At 39.4% G+C, this 22,201-nt stretch overlaps 1 long non-coding RNA gene across 1 annotated transcript; it reads left to right on the forward strand.

Moving 5' to 3' along the window:
* Window positions 1-5,989: 5,989 nt before the first annotated feature.
* On the forward strand, window positions 5,990-21,065 carry LOC133223590 (uncharacterized). Its single transcript, XR_009728622.1, has 3 exons — window positions 5,990-6,106; window positions 11,794-11,917; window positions 20,684-21,065. It is a non-coding gene; the product is annotated as an uncharacterized LOC133223590 (long non-coding RNA).
* Window positions 21,066-22,201: the final 1,136 nt, after the last annotated feature.

Genomic DNA, 22,201 nt, shown 5'->3' on the forward strand with positions numbered 1-22,201 from the left:
ACATCACCCTAACAGACAAATGCCTATGTTGTGTACATCCTTTATAGGAATAACTGTGAATGTACACATCTTCACGATAAGCAAAGGAAAACAATTCCGGATATTGCCCCTGAACAATCTCAGTCGTTACTCATTGGTGAAAAGTGAGCAAGTTGAGCATTTCCCCAGCTTGTCAGCTCTCTGGACACATTTCTGGGCAGAGCTGACAGATGCAGACTGCTGCCCAGGATAGCTTTGGCACAGCACCACTTGTAGCATGCTCCTGATGGGCTCCTGCTCTGGGAACCCATATACAGCCCAGCTCCCAGCTCTGGGAACCTTCATGTCTTGCATGAAAGATGGTGGAAGGAAAACAGAAGTAATGTTGCCATATGTGAGATGTGTGAGACACAGACAGGGATCATGTGTGTTTGACGTGACTGTATCTACAAGCAATACTCCTTATTCTTTTGTGGAGCAGAATCATGAAATAGGCTTTTCAACTACTAGGGGCAATTTTTTATTTAAATAAAAGAGGGATCAAACTCTCTGGCTATCTCTATGCTACTGAATGAAATGGGCCAGGGACTGCTCTTTGGCCAGAGAACAGAGGACATGGCATAGTTTATCTCTGCACAGCTAAACTCTCCTATGTCAGCAGAAGGTAGGCTCCATCCATTCATCTAGCCAGCCACCCATTCACTGGGAAACACTTTCTGACACTTGTCATCTCCAGACTGTGCCTGAACATGGTAAGGGAGAGGACTAGCAGGTCTGAGCTGAAACTATTCCAGGGAACATGCTTGTGACCAAACCCTGCCTGGTTACAGAGCAGGGCTTAGACCCTCACCTCTTTTATTTTTATGTGTAGATATACTGAGTAGGTAATTAGTAGAGATGCTTGCTCCATTCTCTGTTTGTAGAAGGCCTCAGATAGAAAGGTTGTGGTCACTACATAACTGTAGTGACAAATCTTCATCTCAGTGTAAAATAATAAGTAGCAAGAAAGACAGCAGTGTTGGCTCCTTCCATGGTATTGTCATCAAATATATTCTTGTCTCAGATGCAACATGGATGAAATTTAGCTCTATGGTAATAACCATTATATAAATATTGAAACTTTATGAAATTGTAGGAGTGATTCCAACTTTTCTATGAGATATACTCTCAGTGGCAAACAGTGATAGCAAAAGGGGCAATGGGTACAAACTGGAACACAAGAGGTTCCACTTAAACTTGAGAAGAAACTTCTTCTCAGTGAGGGTGACAGAACACTGGAACAGGCTGCCCAGGGAGGTTGTGGAGTCTCCTTCTCTGAAGACATTCAAAACCCGCCTGGACACGTTCCTGTGTAACCTTATCTAGGCCTTCCTGCTCCGGCAGGGGGTTTGGACTAGATGATCTTTTGAGGTCCCTTCCAATCTCTAGCATACTGTGATGCTGTGATACATATTCTTCATTTCTAGCCTAAGTACCAGGACACTAAGAGATGACATTTTGTGGAAGCAAAAGGTGTTTCATATCATTTACAGAAGGTTTTATGGCTCCCTCTGAGTCTGGTTTTATTGAATTTGTGATGAGGATGCATGACTTTAAGATCAAAAGGATATGAATGTAAGTTGAAATAATTTTCAAACATCCTTAAACTTTCATAACATAAATACCCCAGGATGCCGGAATTCCCAGGGAGTGATTGTCAGTATTATCATATAAAATAGGACTTGCAGGGGGAGCATAACATCAAAGAGAAGGAGAAGATACTGAGAAGGTTTTTCTATATAAAACCTTTAACAGATATTGAAGTTTATCTGTATTAATTTGGGTTATAAGTCCACAGTGTTCTTACTCAGCTAATAAATTGGAATTTTAGCCTGTTAAAACATTGATTATGCTAACTATAAAATTCTTGTCTACACATGTAAGTTCTTCTCTCCATTCTGCTCACAGTAAAATCCTGAGCATAAGAGAAGGTAAGAGGATGGTATTCCCATAAGCTTCATCTAATAATTTCAGAAATAGTAAGAAAGGTGAAAGAAAACTACAATACCAAGAAATATTCAAGGAACAGAGCAGAATAGAAGAAATATCGCTTAAAAGCTGAGGGTCTTCTTGGAGCTTATATCAGTTCTCTGCCTAAATATTATGACAAACTAAACCTGTGGAATTATAGAAACCTCCAGCATAAAAGCATAAAGTGAAAGGACTTCCAACAGAGCAAAAAACCCAACCAACAAACCAAAACAAAAAAACCAAACACCAACAACCCCTTTCCAACCCACCCCCCTCCCAAAAAAAAAAAAAAAGGCAAAAAAAAGGAAGAAAACTATGTGAAAGCAATGTTAGTTTTTATATCTGTGCTATGGACTTTCCATTAGCTAAATAAGCTCCTAAGGCCAACTGTTTTGTAAAGTCATACTGCCTTATCAAATTGTGATTTCTTATCTGTAGCTTAGATGTGTCTTGGATCTCTTCAGAATTATTCTTTACATTACAAATAATGTATCTTGGTTTCTAAAAATAACCTAGCTGTTCAGCAAAGCCACTTAAGTTCCTCCGACCGTAGGGGGCCTATCACTTTTTATAAGACAAATTCACACATTGTAATTGTTCTTCTTTTCGAGGCTAAAATGTGTTTTATTTCTCTCTCACAGCATTATGTACTATGATAAAAGCTTTGGAGCACAGTATTTCCATTTAAGCAAAAAGCTTTCTTCACTGGATCATTGTAATAAAGCTTTTTCTGTAACTAAATTACAATTGTGCTAGCAGCTCTCTGTTCTATTTTATTATTATAAAAAGAATAACTTCCTATTAAAAGGAGGATAGAAGAATATAAAAATCTAGTTTACTAGATTCAGACACATCAGAATGTATTCTTTTTTTGCTAACTTGTTCCCAGGCAGTTAGTTTGGCTTTTTAGAGGGCTCATGCATAGGTGAAGTTTGCAGTCACCTAGGTACATCATATCAGCCCTGTAGGTAGAAACACTCATGATATCACAGGAAACACACTTCCCCTGGAATAGAATTTTTATAAAGAAACCCACTTCAACATGAAAGTACATTTTAGGAAACTAGCACATTAAATTAATTTTTTCATTTTCAAATGTGGATATTTTTTCAATCAAGGTTTTGGTAACTAAAAGTAGGGTAAGTTTTTTAAACCACCTAAACATTGAAGCTTTCAATGAAGTAATTGATCCACAGAAAATGTATAGCCTCAGACAAGTTATTTAATAGTTTTTGTGTTAGGTTTTGAGGTAAGAAGCCAGTCCCCATGCATCTCCTGGTCTGCCCCGGCAAGCCTCAGCCTATGGGATCACTGCCAGGGGCGTAAGGATCACTATGGAGGGCAGGGGAAGGGTGTTTTAGGATTGCATGGGACTGACGGAATTTCTGGGGAGGATGGAGAAAGGGAGAATCAAAGTGGTTTGGGAAGGAGTGAGTGGGAAACAACCTCCCTGCTCAAGCAGGGTCATCTAGATAGAGCACATTGTCCAGGATTGTGTCCAGATGGCACTTGAATATATCCTGGGAAGGAGACTCCACAACTTCTCTGAGCAACCTCTTTCAAAGTTCATTCCAATGCTTACTGTCATGGTAAGGAAGTTCTTCCTCATGTTTATGTGAAACTTCTTGTGCTTTAGTTTATGCCAGTTGCCTCTTGTCTTATTGCCTGGCACCACTGAGAAAATTCTCGCCACGTTATCTTGACACCCTTATTTCAGATACTTACATACATTGATCAGATCTCCCCCTGGGCCTTCTCTTCTCTGGGCTGAACACACCCAGCTCGCTCAGCCTTTCCTCATATAAGAGATGCTGCAGACCTTTAATCATTCTAGTAGTCCTTTGCTGGACTTACTCCAGAAGCCTCATATCTCTCTGGGGAGCCCAGAACTCCAGGTGAGGCCTCACCAGGGCTGAGTAGAGATGGTGGATTACCTTCCTTGACATGCTGGCAACGCTTTTCTTAATGTAGCCCAGGGTAACATTGTCCTCCTTGACCACAAGTGCACATTGCTAGCTCATGGACAACTTGAAAGCCCCCCAGCTCTTCCTCTGCAGAGCTGCTTTCCAGTGGATCATCCCCTAGTGTGTACCAGTGCATGAGGTTATTCCTCCCCAGGTGCAGGACTGCATTTGCTTTTGTGAGATCCTGGGGCAGCTACTGGGTGAGCTGAGTGTCTTAAGCCCAGCTGCTGGAGGGATCTACTTTGCATGGCTGTATTCCCCAGTAAGGGACCTTCAGCCTGAACTACCAGATGGAAAGGCCGGATGAGACTGTTGGTGCTGTTTCCTAGAGAGATAAGAATCATTTTGTATTTCATATTTCTACCCATGTTTGCTGCCTGAATGGCAGCATTAATAACATGCAAGATGGATAGCTGTGATGGATTACTTCAGCGACAGAGTCAATGTGAGGAGAATACAATACTGTGTCATTTGGAGTGCTGTGTTTTCTGTTTGTGTAGGTCTGTGTGGCCAGCTGAGTTTTTGTATGTATATATGTACATATGCTGCAGGTTTGTGTGCTCTGTGCATGTGTACCTTTTGGGACCACCAGTTCAGCCTTACTGCTGGCTGGATCTGATGGTATGAGATGTGATAGACTTGCCTTTGTTGGGACACAGGATTTAACAACACCCTAACATCATGTGTGGCTTCACATGCCTATAAACACTAATAACAAGGCAGTACTCTGCTTCTCTCAAATAAAGTCAAAGTTTAAATTATAGAAATTGTCCTTAACAATTTTATACTGAGAGCAGAAATCTGGTATTTGGGGGCTCAAACTGATCTATGATCTGAGCTGAGACGTGGGGCTAGGAAGCTTAGGTGAATAGGAAATTGCCTGGTTTCCAGGAGCAGGGGCAATGAGCCATTCTCAGTTAAGTCACTGGGAACCCCACAAAGAGGAGGTGCATCTGCAAGAGGCTGTGCTAGGAGTCTTCACACTGAATCATGAGAAAGCTATAGATATTTGACTGTAGACTTTTGTACACAAATTGAAAACCCAAGTCATGGCAATTTCCTTATCTGTGTTGTGCTTTTGTTTCATGAGTCAGTGCAAATGATCGTAGTGAGAATGACAGTAATTGCTAGAAAACAAAGCTGAAATCCTAGAGGGTAACTCTTGGGTCACCCTTTATGCAGCTTTGACATTTATAAAAGATTTTTTCTATCCTGTACCCTAGCTGCACAGATGTGACAACTTCCTCTGAACAGACAATAGGGAATGATTCCTGGGACTGAAAACACCAGACTTACACAGTGACCAATTTTCATTATCTGTTTCCTCGAGAGACAAGGATCATTTTATATTCCATATTTCTACCCACGTCTTGCTGCCTGAATGGCAACAACATTAATGACATGCAAGATGGATAGCTGTGATAGATTACTTCAGAAATAGAGTCAATGTGTGGGGAATACAAACAACCTACAGAGAGAGAAAAAACAAATAAAGCAGGAACCAGCAGACACTGGGATGCACCTCAATAAGAAACCTTTGTCAGGCACCAAACAGGAGCTCAAGAGGGTAATTTTATACCCATATTTTATGCATTGTTTGGTGCTTGTTCAAAGACTCACCACATCTGTTTTCCAGAGAGGACAGGTTGCAGAAAAAGCTAGCAAGCAGTTACATGTGAGATTTGGTCCATGGGTTCTGAATTAATTTAGATGTCTAATGAGCAGTGAACATTCAGTGATGTGAGAATAAATGTTAAAAATGAAGACCAAGTGGTTTCTTGTTTCTCTGGGTCTCACAGTGCTGTGGGTATACTGCCCTATCTTTGCGTTCCTCAGGTTTCTTGTAGAACACAGTGATAAATTCTGTCCTCCACAACAACAACAAAAAAAAATCCTGACCTTACAAGCATCTCTTTGACATTCTGTATTCACAATTTTTGCTCTGTATCTCTCCTGGGCGCTATTCAAACTTGTAACGATACCCTTAGACATGTTGTTTGATTATTCTTCTGTGGTTCACTTGTTTAATTACAGAGCCTGGAGAAATCTAGACCCGTGTATGGAAACTTGTTCTTCAATCTAAACTACAAACTAAAGCAAGCTGAAGGGGCTGATTGATAGATCCTCCTGAAGACAAATGCAGCAAAGGCCAGGTAAGTAATATATTCAGCTTATGGGTAAGTAGAGTATTGCACCTGGGAGAGGCATTCTGGCTTCCTGTGCAGCAGAGGAAAAATGGGACTGTCCTTCCTGCCTCAGAGAGATGCCACATGCTACAAGGGAAAGAAATAGACAAGGTGGTGGTGAGGTGCAGGTCTTCTATGCACTTAGTGACCTTCTCATATTTTGGTACAATACTGCAGTACTCAGTTATGTGCGCAGGCAAGGGGATGCTCAGGAGCCAGTTATGGTCATGTGGTTATCGCACATTTACAAGTTATCTAACAAGTTATCTAACATTTACAAGTTATTTATTACCACCCTGCAGCCTTTTGACACAATGTCTTAAAGAGCAAACACTTTGCTGCAGAGCACAGTACTGCGCTTAGTACCTGCATTAACTTCCCAGGACCTGCACATCCCACTGGAGTGGGTTACTGAAGCTTTCTCTGCTCTGGCAGCGTGGTGTCTGTCTTCTCTTCTGGCACCAGCTATTGAAGCCTAAGAGCAATATACAGGTTACAGCACGTAAAGTAAAGGCCTTGGGTATTTGCATTCACACAAAATTGTGTTACAAGATAAGGGTTTGGGTCCAAAATGTTGCTGACAGAAAATATGATAGGATACATCAGTCTCAGAGTCTTTGGGTGCTTGGGTTTTTTTTAATTTTTTGAAGGTCAACATAAACTGGATTTCAGCAGTTTCCTCATGGTGACTGCTCATGTCTGCCAGATTTTTGAGAGTTTAGGAGGTTAAAATGGGTTAGCTAAAGTGGCACAAACTTAATCTTCCCATCCTTATCCTGCAGTAGAGTAACGGGGGCTAACTGTGCTGAGTACTGCTGACTGCTGCAACTTGTGCGGGTCTGTGTGCATTTCTGCATTATTTATGCATGTGCATGCAGTTTGGCAATGGCACAGTGATTTGTTAATCCTACATCTTTGTTAATCTCAGGAGATTCCAGGATGACCCCAATATTTTGGGTTTGGAGGGCTCCCCTTGGTGGCCTCTGGACATCCTTTGCCAGCCACCCCTGCACTGCCTCCAGCCTCCCACTTTGGCCATCCGCAGCCAGTAGCCAGGCAGTGAGAGCTGCTGGCACAGATAAGGCTTCCACTGTCTGAACTTGCAGCAACACAGCCAAACTCACAGCTGGTCAAGAGCAGGGCAACCTGGCGAATGCAGATTGTGACATTCTTGGGTTTTGCTGATCTTTCATAGAGAAGGCAGGGGCTGCTTCGCACCTACGGCTGATGGGGATGAAGCTTATGTAGACATAAAATGTTAGCTCATGGTACTAATGTTACCATGATAGGCATGATCAGATTCATCATTAGATGGCAGTATACAAACCTTACAGACAGAGAGACTGTATAGTGACAGTGATTTAGTATCTTGGTGTCTAAATGCATAGCACTCATAGAAATCAATACTTGTTAGTTATCTGAGCACCTCTGAAACTCTGGGCCAATGTACTCTAATACTTCATCAGCCCAGCAAGTGGAGCTTTTCCTTTGAAAAACAAGGACAGAAGCTCCTGCTGAGTGTCTAATAACACCTCATTATGCCTGCTGATTTTACATAAAAGGTGCTCAGACCATCTGCAGGTGGACAGTAGCAGAAATCTTACAGAAGATGCCTAGAAAACACAGCACTGGTTTTCAGTCCATTGGATGCTGCTGTTTTACATCGACTCTGCTTTTATTTCACCTTATTACAGCAGTGATAAACCGTCAGGCTTATCAGCAACTTCTCCTCAAAGGTGTGACTTGCATATGCATTTAAAAATCTCTGTTTTCAATCCTACCCTAAAGTTATCTATCAGCATAAATTTTAATTGTTATCTCAAGAGGAAATGCTATACTCCAATTAATGGCTCAAATAATTGTGCTCAGTATGCAACTTGGCTGACAGTCACAGCTTTCATTAACTATATGACTGCTGCTGTGGCTTGCACTAGAAAATCATGTTGATACCATTTCAAGATAATCAGCATTTACTCTGCGAATTCAGAGGCTGAACAGGGCAGAGTCGCATTCTGTGTAACATACTGCATTGCAGCAAGACAGCTAATAACAGTGCAGCAAAGCACATTAGCTGTCAGGAAATATACTGTGCTATGGAGAATAGACTGATACCATGTCATATTTTGTAATCATGACTACATTGGGGGATTCTTTAAGAGCTGAGGTATATTTCTAACAGGGAAGCTAATATAACGAGCAGTCAAATACATTCCTTTAACTCTGGTTATTTGTAGCATATTATCACTCTGATCCTTGTAGATGTTGGCAAGACAATTCTCTATCTGTTAGAGTAGACTGTTTTTCTGATGGCACGTTTGGTAGGGAAGAAAGAATAATGTGACAACCCTGTTGCAGTAACTATACCCCAGTTTATAACAAAATCCAGCAGCAAGGGTTATAGAGCCACAATATTTTAGGATGATAACACTTTTTCTGTGGGGATATTTTCAGTCACACAAACCAGAGTTATACATTTGTTTTCCCTGTGAATTTCAAAGTCTGACACTTAAATGTCAGCTGTGCCTTTGGAATAAACGGTAATTTCACTGGATAGTTGTCATATTGTAATCGTTGTCACAGTTTTGCCTCATAATTGAGGATGCAAGCAGCGTAGAAAGTATCAGAGATAGACCTACTCCTGTGAATAGAAAACTGAAGACCACACTACACTTTGCCATCTCTTTGTAGGTGATTCAGAAACTCCCTGTTAATCTGGCTTCATGTTAGCTGTACTGGCCAGTGTATAATACAGGGCGTGGTGGGAAGAAAGTTAAGTATCTCATGGATGCTTATGCACCCATGCAGACTTAGGCACACTAATCACAGTTTGCAGCACTCTCCAGACTTTGAGTTGATCTTCACCTGCACCTTTTGCTTTGCACCATTTCCTTACCCATCAATAAGTGCCAATCCCAAGAAATGGAAGTTTTCCCTCCCTAGTGCATGTCATTGTTTCCTATTAGTAGCTACCAGTACAAAAGGACTGGCTAATAAACTTTCAGCTACAAAAGTCCTTAGCTTGTCCTTAAAAATCTGTCCTGAACAACTGTCCTTCCACTATCTACACACAAGCTTCCTGAAGAAGCACATGGAGTCCATCCAAATCATCTAGTAATGCATTCCTACGTAAGATTAAATAAAGGCTGAATATTTCTTGACAATATAGCTGTACAGTAACAAACACTTGATATTACTAGGGAAAAATATCTGCTAGTTTTCCATGAATACATAGAGAAAAATGTTCAAAATACCTTCAGAAACATTAATAAAAGTTGTCATCTTTTAAATGGGAAATGAATCAGTTTGTAGATTTTTTCAGATGTAATTTTATTATGATGAATAAATAAAACAGCTTTTACAATTTGCACTGAAATTTTGAAACTGCTTTCAAACTACACAATGATCCAAAGGAAGAGAATTAGCAAATTCACAAGGACATAGTTAACAAAACCACTCTCATTTACTGTACATAAGAATAACTCCCCAAGAAAAACAAAAAGGAAAACATCTTCTGTGTTATGTATATCCAATATATTGTTACATTATATATAAATTATGTATACCAAGTTTTAGTGAAAATGTAGAAAAGAGACAATATCTGCCTAGAGGACTTTTGAATTTACTGATGACTCAAAAGGGTATTAACACAGACAGGAATGTAACTGATCTAAAGCTTTTAAATTTTATTATGAAACAAATGAAGCATCATGCATAGAAAGTCTGATCTCTTAAAAAGTGGTCTATATGACTAGAAAATGTTAATATTCAATTAAGCAAAGAGAAATAGCAAATCACAAAGGCTTTATTTTACTATTTAATGACCTTGAAAAGATTTATTCTTGTCTTGTCAGGGATACATACAGGAAACTCCAGGTTCAGAGACAGCTTTTGAGAAAATTAAGAAGCATTTGTTAATTATTTGCCCAAGTTCATAACCTTAAAAATAGTATTTTTTTTTAAATTTGGATTTTTTTATTTCAGGAATACAGGTTTGACTTTGTGTTCATAAATTCTGTAAACATAAAGATATTTTTATTAAGGTATTTCCTTAAGTTGATGATAATTTTCCAAACAGATTTTAGGTTATGGGTCATTTGCAAGTGGTTCTCTTTATTATTTCTCCAACTACATGACAGTTATAAGCCAACATGATGAGTTTCAGTACCAAAGAAGACAGAAGGTAAAATTGATTCCATACAAAGAACCAGTGCAAATTATTTATACCTGCTATGAATAAATTGAGCTTGATTCTCCCAGCATTATATCTCAAACTATGACCAGGAAGAAGTTTAATCTTGCTCTTTATTCTACTGCTGCCATGTGCATTTTTGCAACGGGCTTGTATAGCATCTATGAATATCTTGTCTCTGCTTCTTTGATCTTGATAACATGTCAACATGTTAATCAAAATATATTCTGTTTCAGGTTTGGAAGTTATTCTTCAGAATTGCAATTGCTGAGCAGTTAAAAAATCTACTGTAGAGTATATGTGTAAGGAAATATTAAGGTAACTAAAAAATCTGGAGCTGAACAAACTGTCCTTTATTTAGAGTTATTGATTTCATAGAGTATTGAGCTGTAGAGATCTGTACTCCTTAGTCTATTGTCATGGTGAGGGTTTTGGTTTTTGTTTGGGTGGTTTTTTTCTTCCTTTATCTAATCTTTAGGGTTTTGGTTTGGACAGAAAACACTATAGCTTAGATAGGAAACATCACTTTCTCACCAGTAGCCTTGAGCATTTTTTCACCAAGTAGGTACTGAGTCAAGATTATCTTTCTTCAAAGTCATTTGAACAAAAAAACGGCATCAAAGAAACATTTTCTATAGAGTATGATCAGCTTCTGGGATGGCTAGTTGCTAGTAGAGGCTTTCTGTGCTGTTTCAGGGTCAGTTTTGGCATCAAAGAAACATTTTCTATAGAGGATGATCAGCTTCTGGGATGGCTAGTTGCTAGTAGAGGCTTTCTGTGCTGTTTCAGGGTCAGTTTTGGCATCAAAGAAACATTTTCTATAGAGGATTATCAGCTTCTGGGATGGCTAGTTGCTAGCAGAGGCTTTCTGTGCTGTTTCAGGGTCAGTTTTGGCTGAGGCTTAACCTGCTAATGTCTATCTGAAGCATGAAATGCCATGCTGGTCTGACAATAGCCTTTCTCTGTCTTCTCTGTAGCTTCACAGCAGGTAACTGTGTGGCTACAGAGACACCAATAAGTTCTCCTGCTCTCTGTTCTCTTCTCCTGGTGAAACAGTCTAAGCTCCCTTAGCCTCTCCTTTTAAGACAGATATTCCAAGCCATAAATCAGCTTTTTGGCCCCTTATTGGACTCAACCCAGTATGTCCATGTCTCTCTTGTACTGGGAAGAATCTTTACTGTACAAGTAATTCTTAATATCACAGCACTATTTCCTTGCCTTGCCTTCCTCTCCATTTCCTCCTCTTCTCCTCCCCTCCCCCCCTTCCATTCCATCTCCTCTCCTCCCTTCCCCTTCCCCTTCCCCTCCATCCCATCCCATCCCATCCCATCCCATCCCATCCCATCCCATCCCATCCCATCCCATCCCATCCCATTTCCTCCCTACAGGCTGGGGCCACTTGTGCTCTGTGGGAATCGACATTAGCAAAGAATTTATATATTTTTGCATTTCCTCTTGATTTCAGGAGTTGCATTCTGCAAAGCATAGTCAAAACTATCACACCAGTGAATCACAGCTAAACATTGGCTGAAGAAGTGAAGGATTTGCGTGTTCAGCATCAATTGATCTCTGCTGTCACTGGCCTGAAAGTAAGACTTTTAGCAAATTCAACATAATTAGCCCCACTGTTAAAAAAAAACAAACCACAAAAAAATCAAACAAACCTCATTAAATTATTTTTGGAAATGGTCCTGGCTTTTACTCTTTTGGTCATAGAAAAAGAAAGTGTGGGTTTGAGTCACTTCACCATTCTTGTGAATTATAAATTTCTTCTGGTTCTGTTTACAGAGAGCCTATTCACTTTTCACCTGCTCTGGTTTGAAACAGGTGCTGAATAGTCATCTTATGACAGAAACAATGCATGTCCCCTATCTACTTCTGCAAGTTGCTTTTCTGGGCAGAGGTATAACAAAACATCCATAGTTTAATTTGCTCTGTGCTCAGTAAAAGAGTGTTAATCATGATGAACTAATGTGATTTTAATGGGAATGTCATAAGTACCCTTATGCAAATTCTATTTTAATGTAGCAATTAATTGTACTGTAATTTCATCAAATGAGGTAGCTTGCAGTGCAGCATTACAGCTGGTGCACCAAAATATTGTGACCTTTGATGCAGACCTGTGATTTTGACAGGAATTTCCTACAAGAAACGTTGGAAATAGAATGGGGGCTAGGGAGCTGAAAGGGGGGCAGATTTGATTCTTGACACTTGTACATGGCAACTAAAGAAATCAAAAGCAGGTGAGTAGAGTATGACTGGACAATACTTGTGAGAGACCTAGTTTATAACAAGAATTCTTATTACCCACAAGGAAAAGGACCTCTGCCTCTGCTGAGCAGCATGACTTATTCCTTTGTACTCACTTATCTCTACTTGCACCTTTTTCCTACTACTTGCATTATTTCCAAAAAAAGCAGACACAGAAGAACAGACCCCCCCATTTTACCAAAAAATATAGACATCCCCTCTGTAATACTGATGAAATAACTCTCTGTCTTCCCAGGGAAAGGAAGGGGAGCGAACAACCAAGAACTAGGGATTCAAACCCCCACAGCCTGCAGAGAAGCTTTTTGCTTCTTGCCTTTTTTTTCTTCTGGGCAGTAACCTGATAGATAAGGAGTCTTCCAAAGCAGAAGAATCCATCTTCTAAGGGTATTTTGGGTGGTTAAAATTGCTGCTGTGCTGCCCAGGATCAGTCGCGCACTTAGACATAGGTTTTCTGGACAGACAGCTCTTCAGCCAACAGGTGGAGCTTTGGTTTGTCCCCTAGAGTAGCACACTGTTCATCATCCAGGTTGTTGTCTGAATCTCCAATATTTTTGCAGCACCCTTTTGGGCTGTAGGAACTAGAACTGCACCCAGCAGTCTAGATATGGTTGAAATACAGTTTTATTCAAAGTCAGCTTTCTTTGTGTTGCTTTCTGAGTAATTCTTAACATTTGTTTTTTGTCTGCATTTTTAATGTGCAGGTTCCCACTTACTGATGTAAATTAGAACGAAATCAAAAGAATTTAAGTCTTAGGACAGATGCCAAAACAGTCTCTGGCATGTGTGAACTTTAACCTGATTATAGAGTCCTAATAGTACCAGATGAGCACAATTACTAACAAATGTTTTATTCTGGCTTCTACTGTGAGGCTTATACATGGCCTTTTTCTGATTGTTTGTTTTGTTTTGGTTTGTTTGTTTGTTAGTTAGTTATGTACACATTATGAGCTCGGGCCATTGTCTTGGAAGTATGCAGAGACCTCAAAAGTGATTTCAAATTTAGTGGGAAAGCAGAGCACAGACTACAGGCCAGATGGATATATAACTCTGTCAGCATGCATGGCTAAAACACACTACCTGGATTTCTACTAGGTAGAATTTCCTACATGCTGAAAGTTCATGCTCACATTTTGCTTTCCAAAGCTCCTCAAACTGGGGAGAGAAACCCAACTCTGTTTAAGGTAGAGTTTGTTAAAGATAATGAGAAGAAACTTATAATAAGATTCTAAATATGGCTGAATGTAACATCAAGAGACTGAATTATTCAGGAAGGCCTGTTTTGGTTTATAGTCTTATAGTCATCATCTTAGCAAGTGCCTCTGGGGCAAGATTTGGCAGCCTACATGGAAAGATTATTAGGAAATTGCTATTTTTCATCCAGTCTATTTTCCCTCTTGTTTCTGCCATTTCATTTCCACTTTTCATCCAAAGTAGTACCTGTGATCAGGGTTTGTTGTTCTTGTTTTCAATTAGGATGAACACAGGCAATAAACACCTGAGATAATACCACAGCTGTTAGCAATTGGATTTCTTTTTTTCTTCAGGAAAGCCTTGCAGCTACTGAATTGGAATCAGAAATGCATTTGGAAGTCAAATAGTTTCCTGACTGATGCACATTCCTGCTTTCTAGATGAGAATGCCTTCCCCCAGAGCAATGAGAACTGCATACAACTCATACAGAACTTGAACCTTCACTTGTGGCTGTTTCCTGAATAATGTTTTCAGAGCAAATTCACTCTGCAGCATAGATCTCAATTACACATTTATTCCAATTGTTAAATTCATTGTCAGGAGGATAATAAGGATAGTGGGGATGGGGAAGATTTATCTGGCTAGAAAAATCAAGTTGTGCTCAGACTCCCTGTAGAGCTTTTATTGACTCTGCTGCCAGCAGAGATTAGCACAATGCAAAACTGTTAAATACACAGCCCAACACTTCCCACTATTTAAGTGGTTCAAATAATTAGCAGCTCTCAGCCTCTCCATTTACATGGGTTTTCCTGCTGGCAAACTGGTTTTAAAAAATATATCTGCATGTATTTGTGTGCCACTTTAACATTTTTGAATTCACAGGATTTACTGTGCAGGCGATCACCTGGGCTGAATATCCTAGTGCAACATCTTCAGGAGATTGTTAAAAGCATTAAGTTAGATCCCCTTCACAAAATAACAGAAGACATGTGTCACATGTAAATTAATTAATCCATTTATATTCAGTCACATAACCACTGCATCTACAGTAGTTTAGATCATATGGTAGCATGAATACAATAAATTATTTTCCAATCAAAGTCAAGGCACCCCTTCAGGTAGCCTGCTATGCAGCACAGGATTAAAGCAGGTGAAGGAAAGACTAAATTTCCTAAGTGTATTATATCAAAGCCAAAGGTTTATGCTTCAAGACAGGGGTATTACTGTAGTAAACTGCTTCTGTGTCTTCTTTGGTATTTCATTATATTCTGCATGAGCAGCATTTCCTCTTCATGGGTTTATATAGCAATGTAAGACTTTCCTTCTGCTCTTGTTCTTTTCTGATGGAATGATACTCTAGTTTTATATCAGAACAGGCTCAGAATTTCAAAGATATGTGGGGAAAATGGTGATGGAGTAGAAGTACATGGCATTATTAAACTGTCTACCTAAGAGCAAGATTGCTTCAGACAGTGTGGGACTGAGAAAAAGAAAGAGAAAGGGGACCCTAAATTATTCTTAAAAAAGACAAGCAACTGTCCGTAATCTGAAAATCCATTGATCAGACAGTTCAGCATTGTTTCTTACTTTGCATTATCCCACTATCCTCAAGAAGCATCACTATTATGAACAGAGAACAGCGCATACTTTGGCTGTACCATGCAAAGACTTCATATCCAGCACTAAGTGCACTGGTAATTCATTATTAGCTTTGATATATATATTGCCTCCTTCCAGACTCTTTTGAGCCTGATACTTCACTTTAGAGAATTGCTCCCATGAGAACTTTGCTTAATCTGTTTTGAAATTGCAGGTGACTCCAGGGTTTAAAATGGCAGGCATTAATTGGTAGCTGTAAACACCACATAGCTGAAGTCTAACCCTGTAAAAGTTGCTGCCTTCAAATCCTCTGACCTTCATAACATTGTACGCTCCCAGGTAAAAGGTCTTTGCACTGCTGGCTGTGGAAAATCAATCTCAATTCCCTAAAGATGGGAGTGCTGCTGCTGAAGGTCACTAAAAGTTGCCACCTGCTTTTTACTGCTGGAGTTTTGAAGGGAAGTTTTAAAAAGCAGACACTGATTGTATGCTGGTTCAAGTGTTAATGTTGCTGTTTCAACTGTGATGCTTAATCTTTGATATCCCCATTTGAGATTATCTCCTCTCTTTGTAAACAGTTATTTACAGTTTTCTAAGCTTTTCAATGTCTTTTGAGAGCAATTCACAGAGTTGTGTGTTTGTGTGGTTCATTCCAGAGTCGAGGAAATGAAAGAGAGCAGGACTGATGTTCACACAATTTTGGTCCAATAAGTAACTCTGTGAAGACCTGGTCAAACAAAAAACATGTTTTCACAAGAATATCTTATTTTATTTAATCAAACCAAATCAGACTCAGAATTGGAACAAGCTAGAAAACAAACAAACAAACAAACTAAAAAAAAAATCCATGGGTAAATAAGTACAACTGAAAGGTAGGTGGTGCCTATGTGTACCATCATATCTGCATTTGCGCCTTCTGCTGAGTATAATAAGCAGTGATTGAGTCATAGAATCATAGAATAGTTAGGGTTGGAAGGACCTTAAGATCATCAAGTTCCAGTCCCCCTGCCATGGGCAGCGACACCTCACACTAAACCATGCCAACCAAGACTTTGTCCAACCTGGCCTTGAACACTGCCAGGGATGGAGATTCTCAGCCTCCCTGAGCAAACCATTCCAGTGCCTCACCACCCTAAGAGTAAAGAACTTCTTCTTCATGTCTCTGTTGGTGTCTGGACAGTACGTATTATAGGAAAATAAAGTAATAAAAACACCCAAGCAACCAAAGGAAGAAAAAAACAGTACAGGTGTTTAAATATGGAATGAATTATGTAAATTCCAGCAGTCCTTATGTCTTAGGAAAACCATTTATTTCCTCAGTGTTTTTGGCAACACTTGAATCCCTTTCCTCTCTGGAGTGTGGGCATAATAACAGCTATTTGTCTGATTCATGTTGAGGTTTTAATAATAAATATTTTCTTTATGTCTTAACTATTGCAACTCCAGTCTTTTTAACACTCAAAACTGCTGAAAAATACTGTGAACACAATATCTTGAAAATAAAAAGCTATGATTATCTTCTGTTTTTCTGTGGCTGTTTACTTTCTCCTTCAAATTATGATTGCATACCAGCAAATTATAACCTGCCCAGATAATCTTTTATCTCCCCCTTCTTTCCAACTTTTTGGTATTACAATTATTAATTTGAATGCCTGTTATTTGTAATCACTGGTGTCACTCTTGAATACACAGATTACAGGGTTAAATTAAAATAGTTGTTAAAGTAGTGCTCCCCAACATATTCATAAATCCCTTTCACTGTGTGTTTGATGATAAATACTTGAGGAAGTATCCTAAGACCTCAAAAAAAGTCTTTAAATGAGATATTGCAGTTTTATGTTTTAATCAGCAGTAGCAAATTATTGCTAGCATTAAATGTTCATAACAACTGACACATTTTAACAAACAAGCTCTACCAAAACTTTATTGTAGCTATTCTGGCACTGTGTTTTCTCAGATTTACAGTTAATTATTTGACTAACAGGGTGAGATGCACTCTTCTAAATACAGATTTCAAGCTGCCTCCCTAGAAGGGCTTGGGACTGCATAGACCTTGTTTCACATCTGCTAGTCCCAGTGGAGTGTTTCTGATATCACAAAACATCTGAGCAATGTGGTCCTGAATACCAGAGTTCAGGCAGCTAAACTTCACTCCTTGTGTGTCTTATCTATCTGTTGATCTGTCCTGGTAGAAGGAAGGTAGAAAAAGAGGAAGAGGATACAAATCTGTTACCATTTTCATAACTTGTGTAATTTGAAAAGGTTTTGAAATTACTTAACTAATATCTGCAAATCAAGTCTTCAGTCATTCCTATTTTTCCTACACATCAGGACTATGTGGAATTTTTAGAGTCACATAAGTGGTTAGAAGGAAGTTCTGGAGTCTCTTGTTCAACTTCTTGCCTGAAGTAGGGCTGTTGCTGACAATAGATGATAGCTGCATGGCTTTGCTGGGCTAAGCCTTGAAAGACTACAAGGATGGAGATTTGACAGCCTCTCTGGGCAGCCTGTGGCAGGGCTGCGCTGCTGTAACACTGAAACAGATTTTCCTAATGTCCAGGCAGAATGTGTCAAGCCAGGAGCTGTGACTGTTGCTCCTTGCTACACCATCTGTTGTTACCAAGAGGAGTTTCACCCTGCTGCTTCTGTAACTCTCCTTCAAGCAGCTGCTGATACCTGTTAGAATTTCCATCAGTCTTACCTTCACCAGACTAAAAACCCCATCTCCCTCAGCCTCAGGTAAATGGTAATGGTGGCCCACCACCTTCTCTTCTGCTGATGACACTCACTCTAAGCTATCCCAGAATGAAGTTTGCACTATTTGGACTGAGGGCAAACATCAGACATAGTTGTCTGATGCTCAGGCTGGTGCTGACAGTAACTCCCTATAGGCACGGCTACTACTTGACCTGTCATTACCCAGCTTGTGCTGCTGGATAAGGCTAGTCCACCTGGGCACAGTGATTTGCATTTACCATTACTGAATTCTATGAGATTTCTGCTGGCCCAGTTCTCAAAACTGTCAGGGTCCTTCTGGCCTGACACTTTAACATGCACTGCCTTACATAGTACCTTCCTTTCTTCTATCTCCAATTTAGTGTCATTCACAGATTTGCCAAGGTCTTGCTTTTTCATAGAATCATAGAATAGTTAGGGTTGGAAAGGACCTTAAGATCATCAAGTTCCAACCCCCCTGCCATGGGCAGGGACACCTCACACCAAACCATATCACCCGAGGCTCTGTCCATCCTGGCCTTGAACACTGCCAGGGATGGAGCATTCACAGCTTCCATGGGCAGCCCATTCCAGTGCCTCACCACCCTAACAGGAAAGAATTTCTTCCTTATATCCAATCTAAACTTTCCCTGTTTAAGTCTGAACCCCTTACCCCTTGCCCTACCACTATAGTCCCTAATGAAGAGTCCCTCCCCAACATCCCTCTGGGCCCCCTTCAGATACTGGAAGGCTGCTATGAGGTCTCCACGCAGCCTTCTCTTCTCCAGGCCCCAACTTTCTCAGCCTATCTTCATACAGGAGGTGCTCCAGTGCCCCGATCATCCTCATGGCCTTCCTCTAGACTGTTCCAACAGTTCCATGTCCTTTTTATGTTGAGGACACCAGAACACAATACTCCAAGTGAGGTCTCATGAGAGCAGGATCACCTCCTTCAATCTGTATTCTTTACATACAGGTCAATGATGAAGACACAAGACTGCCCTAGTACTAACCTCTGTGTAAGGTACCATGTTTAGAATATTTCAGAGAATTCATCACTGTATCTTGTTTGCATTATTTTATTTTCAATAGTTTGTCATTTGTTTACATGCACTAGATCACATTGGCACTGCATATTATTAGCCTTTAATGGACCTCTTAAAAACACAGTTTAAGTTCTGGGAACATATGTTTTCCACAGAGAACAAAGACAGGTGGGTGAACTTAGTAACTTTGAAAGAATTGAAAAACTATAATATAAATATGGACTTAGGTACTAAATTTTTGTGACTGTCGTATTATGTATGAAATTTATGGCTTGTACAGTTCCCAGACAACATATTGATTTTTAAAGTCAGATACTTGACATAGGTTTATCCATATTTTACTACTAAATAGTAGTATCCATATTTTACTACAAAATAGTAATATATTTTACTATTAAATTCAGTAAAGAAAAATAAGGACAGAGAAAGACATCTCCAGCCATACACACCATTCTCCAGTGGGTACTTCATTCCACCTCAGAGGCACCTTTGACTCTTACTGCGTTTCATCTCACCTGTTTTTACAGGTCTACAGTTCAGATACTAAGGTTTCCTGTTAAATTAATGTGAGGAAATAAGCATTTTTGGGGCATAGTTCTTCTGACTAAATGTAGAAATTCATTTTCAGTTGCCTTTTTCCCTCTCTTGGTTATATACAGGATGTTTTTATCATTGATTTAACTGTAGATACTTACATTAAGGTCAGTTACACTTGGTCAAGTGAATCTCACCCTTGTTGACTATAGAGGGACCCTGTGGTTTACACAAATTCTAAACCTCCATGCCTAAATGCAATTTAAATAAATATGTTTCTTCTTTGTGCTCTGCAACTGAATGCAGAAATTGAACTGTCTTTTACTGATTTGCTTAACCTCAGATCAAGTCAACTTCATCTGTTGCTGTGAAACTTCTCATCTTCATGCTTTACAGTAATCTAGAAGACCCATCTTTGCTGTACTCATCTGTTCTTCGTTTTGGTCATTGTAAGAACAAGTGTCTGCAAACATCAGAGCTATCCCTCTTTTTGTGCAGGAGAGAGAAGACCTTAGGAGGTTATATGAATATGGTCTAGAAAGACAAGCAGTGCTGTTATCCCAACTATAAAAGAGAGAGCTAACAGTAGTTGAAACTAGGGGTGACAAAAAAAAAAGTCCTTGATAGAATCAGAAAGAAAGGAGTCAGGAGGAACCCTTAAAGGGATGACAGAACTCAATAAAATACAGCATCCATATGGAAAATTAAATGAACTTAGCTTCTGCTCAGCTAGGCAAGACAGTCTTCGTCAGAGTAAATAACTCACTTACACAGCTGTCATTTTTGTATTAGAACATATGCACAGTATTTTAACTTCTCGTAATTCTACAGAACTGAATAAAGAGCCTGAATTACTGATATTACAGGATTTAGATAGATAAGTATGGGTATTGCATCAAATGCACCATACTTGAAGAATAATGGGAGCATATTAAAATATAATACAGTGCAATACCATTAGTAGCGTCAACTAACTATTGTCTCTTACTTTTTTCTCAGGGAATGTGGGCAGAAAAGGTATTTTCTGTTACTTGGGAACTGCTGCTCAGAAAACCTGCCTTTTGCTTGATGTGGAACTTCTTTTGCAATCCTCAGTGTCATGCTGGGATGGAAGACCCCTGTGAGACACACCTGAGAGTACTCAGAGGCCTTCTGGGCTATGGAACCATGACTTCAGGCTTCAGTGGGGAAATGCGATCCTTCACAAGGCAATGCTAAACAATAGCTAGAAGTGATAATTTATTTGAAATACAACTATGTTCTGCTCTTTCATATTCTGTTTATTACAGAGCATCCCTAGTCTGGGGATTGGACACTTGCCCAATTGATCTCAATGAGAATTTGTGCAATGTAAAAAAGATAGTTTATGTAATGATGCATATGATAAAGGTCCTTAATGAAATCATATTTTTATTGGCAATAAAACATACCCCTCCTGTGTGTGGTAAAGTACTGTACATTCTACGGAGGGCTCTGGCATGGGTTGCTTGGATAGTATTTCTTCACTGACAAGCTGTTCAGACTCCTGCCTCAAAATCCGAAGGGGTAATGTACGCATTTTGCAACTAAGAAGGTGGTTAATGTTTCTACTGCTTTAAAGACCGTGTAAAACTCAATGCATATTTCTTCTGATTGCAGAGCTTTAAGAATCATTTGCTGACTGCAGCACAGCATTACTCAAAGAAAATTTGTTGAGGAATTTGCACTGTTTACAGTGCAGCCAGCAGGGGTAGCAGGTAACATTTAATTACACATTTAAAAGCCTACATGTTTTGCTATGAACACTCAAACAGGAAAAAAATATCACATTTTATTAATAACACTAATGCCCAGTCTGATTATTGTTCCTCATAACAGGTGGTATTGCTTGGATCACAAAGCTGTAATCAAAAGGGTATTAAAGCCAGACTGATCTTTTTATGAACACTTTTTAAAATTTGCTGTATTTTTACCGTTGTTCAAAATCATCTCACTGCATAATTTCATACAGCTGCAGCTCTTTTCTTAGGCAGTGGATTTTTTTCCTTATGCATGTATTCCATTCCTTCTAACCAACTTTCTTTCCTCCCTCCCTCCCTTCTCCCATCCCTCCCTTCCTTCCATCCTTCCTTCTATAAACAGTAAACAATAACATAGAATTTAGTTAACTTAAAAAATAATTATTAAAATTAACAAATTTGTAATAAAAATTTACTTCTGACTGCAAGAATACAGTTGAAGAAGCTCAGCACAATGCTTTCGGGGAACAGGGTGGTACTGCCTTTCCTCAGCAGCTTTTTCTACCAGCTTAGAAAGCCGATTCTGATTTTATTTTTCTTTTTGGTTAACCTTCATCCAGATACTTCCATGGTCTAGCTCCCTGCATGACTATGTAAATATTAACAACAGAGGAGATAAATCAGAAGAAACTATTATCTACTAGAGTGGTATCAAAATACTGGAACTTAGCATTTTGAATGAAACACAGACTGCTCTAAATCAAAATGACATTAACTTAAGCATGTACACACAAACTTT

Source organism: Neopsephotus bourkii, unplaced genomic scaffold (assembly GCF_033783945.1).
Source record: "Neopsephotus bourkii isolate Nb327-2 ecotype Australia unplaced genomic scaffold, CSIRO-AGI_Nbou_v1 NB_1638, whole genome shotgun sequence".
In the NCBI taxonomy this organism is placed as follows: Eukaryota; Metazoa; Chordata; class Aves; order Psittaciformes; family Psittacidae; genus Neopsephotus; species Neopsephotus bourkii.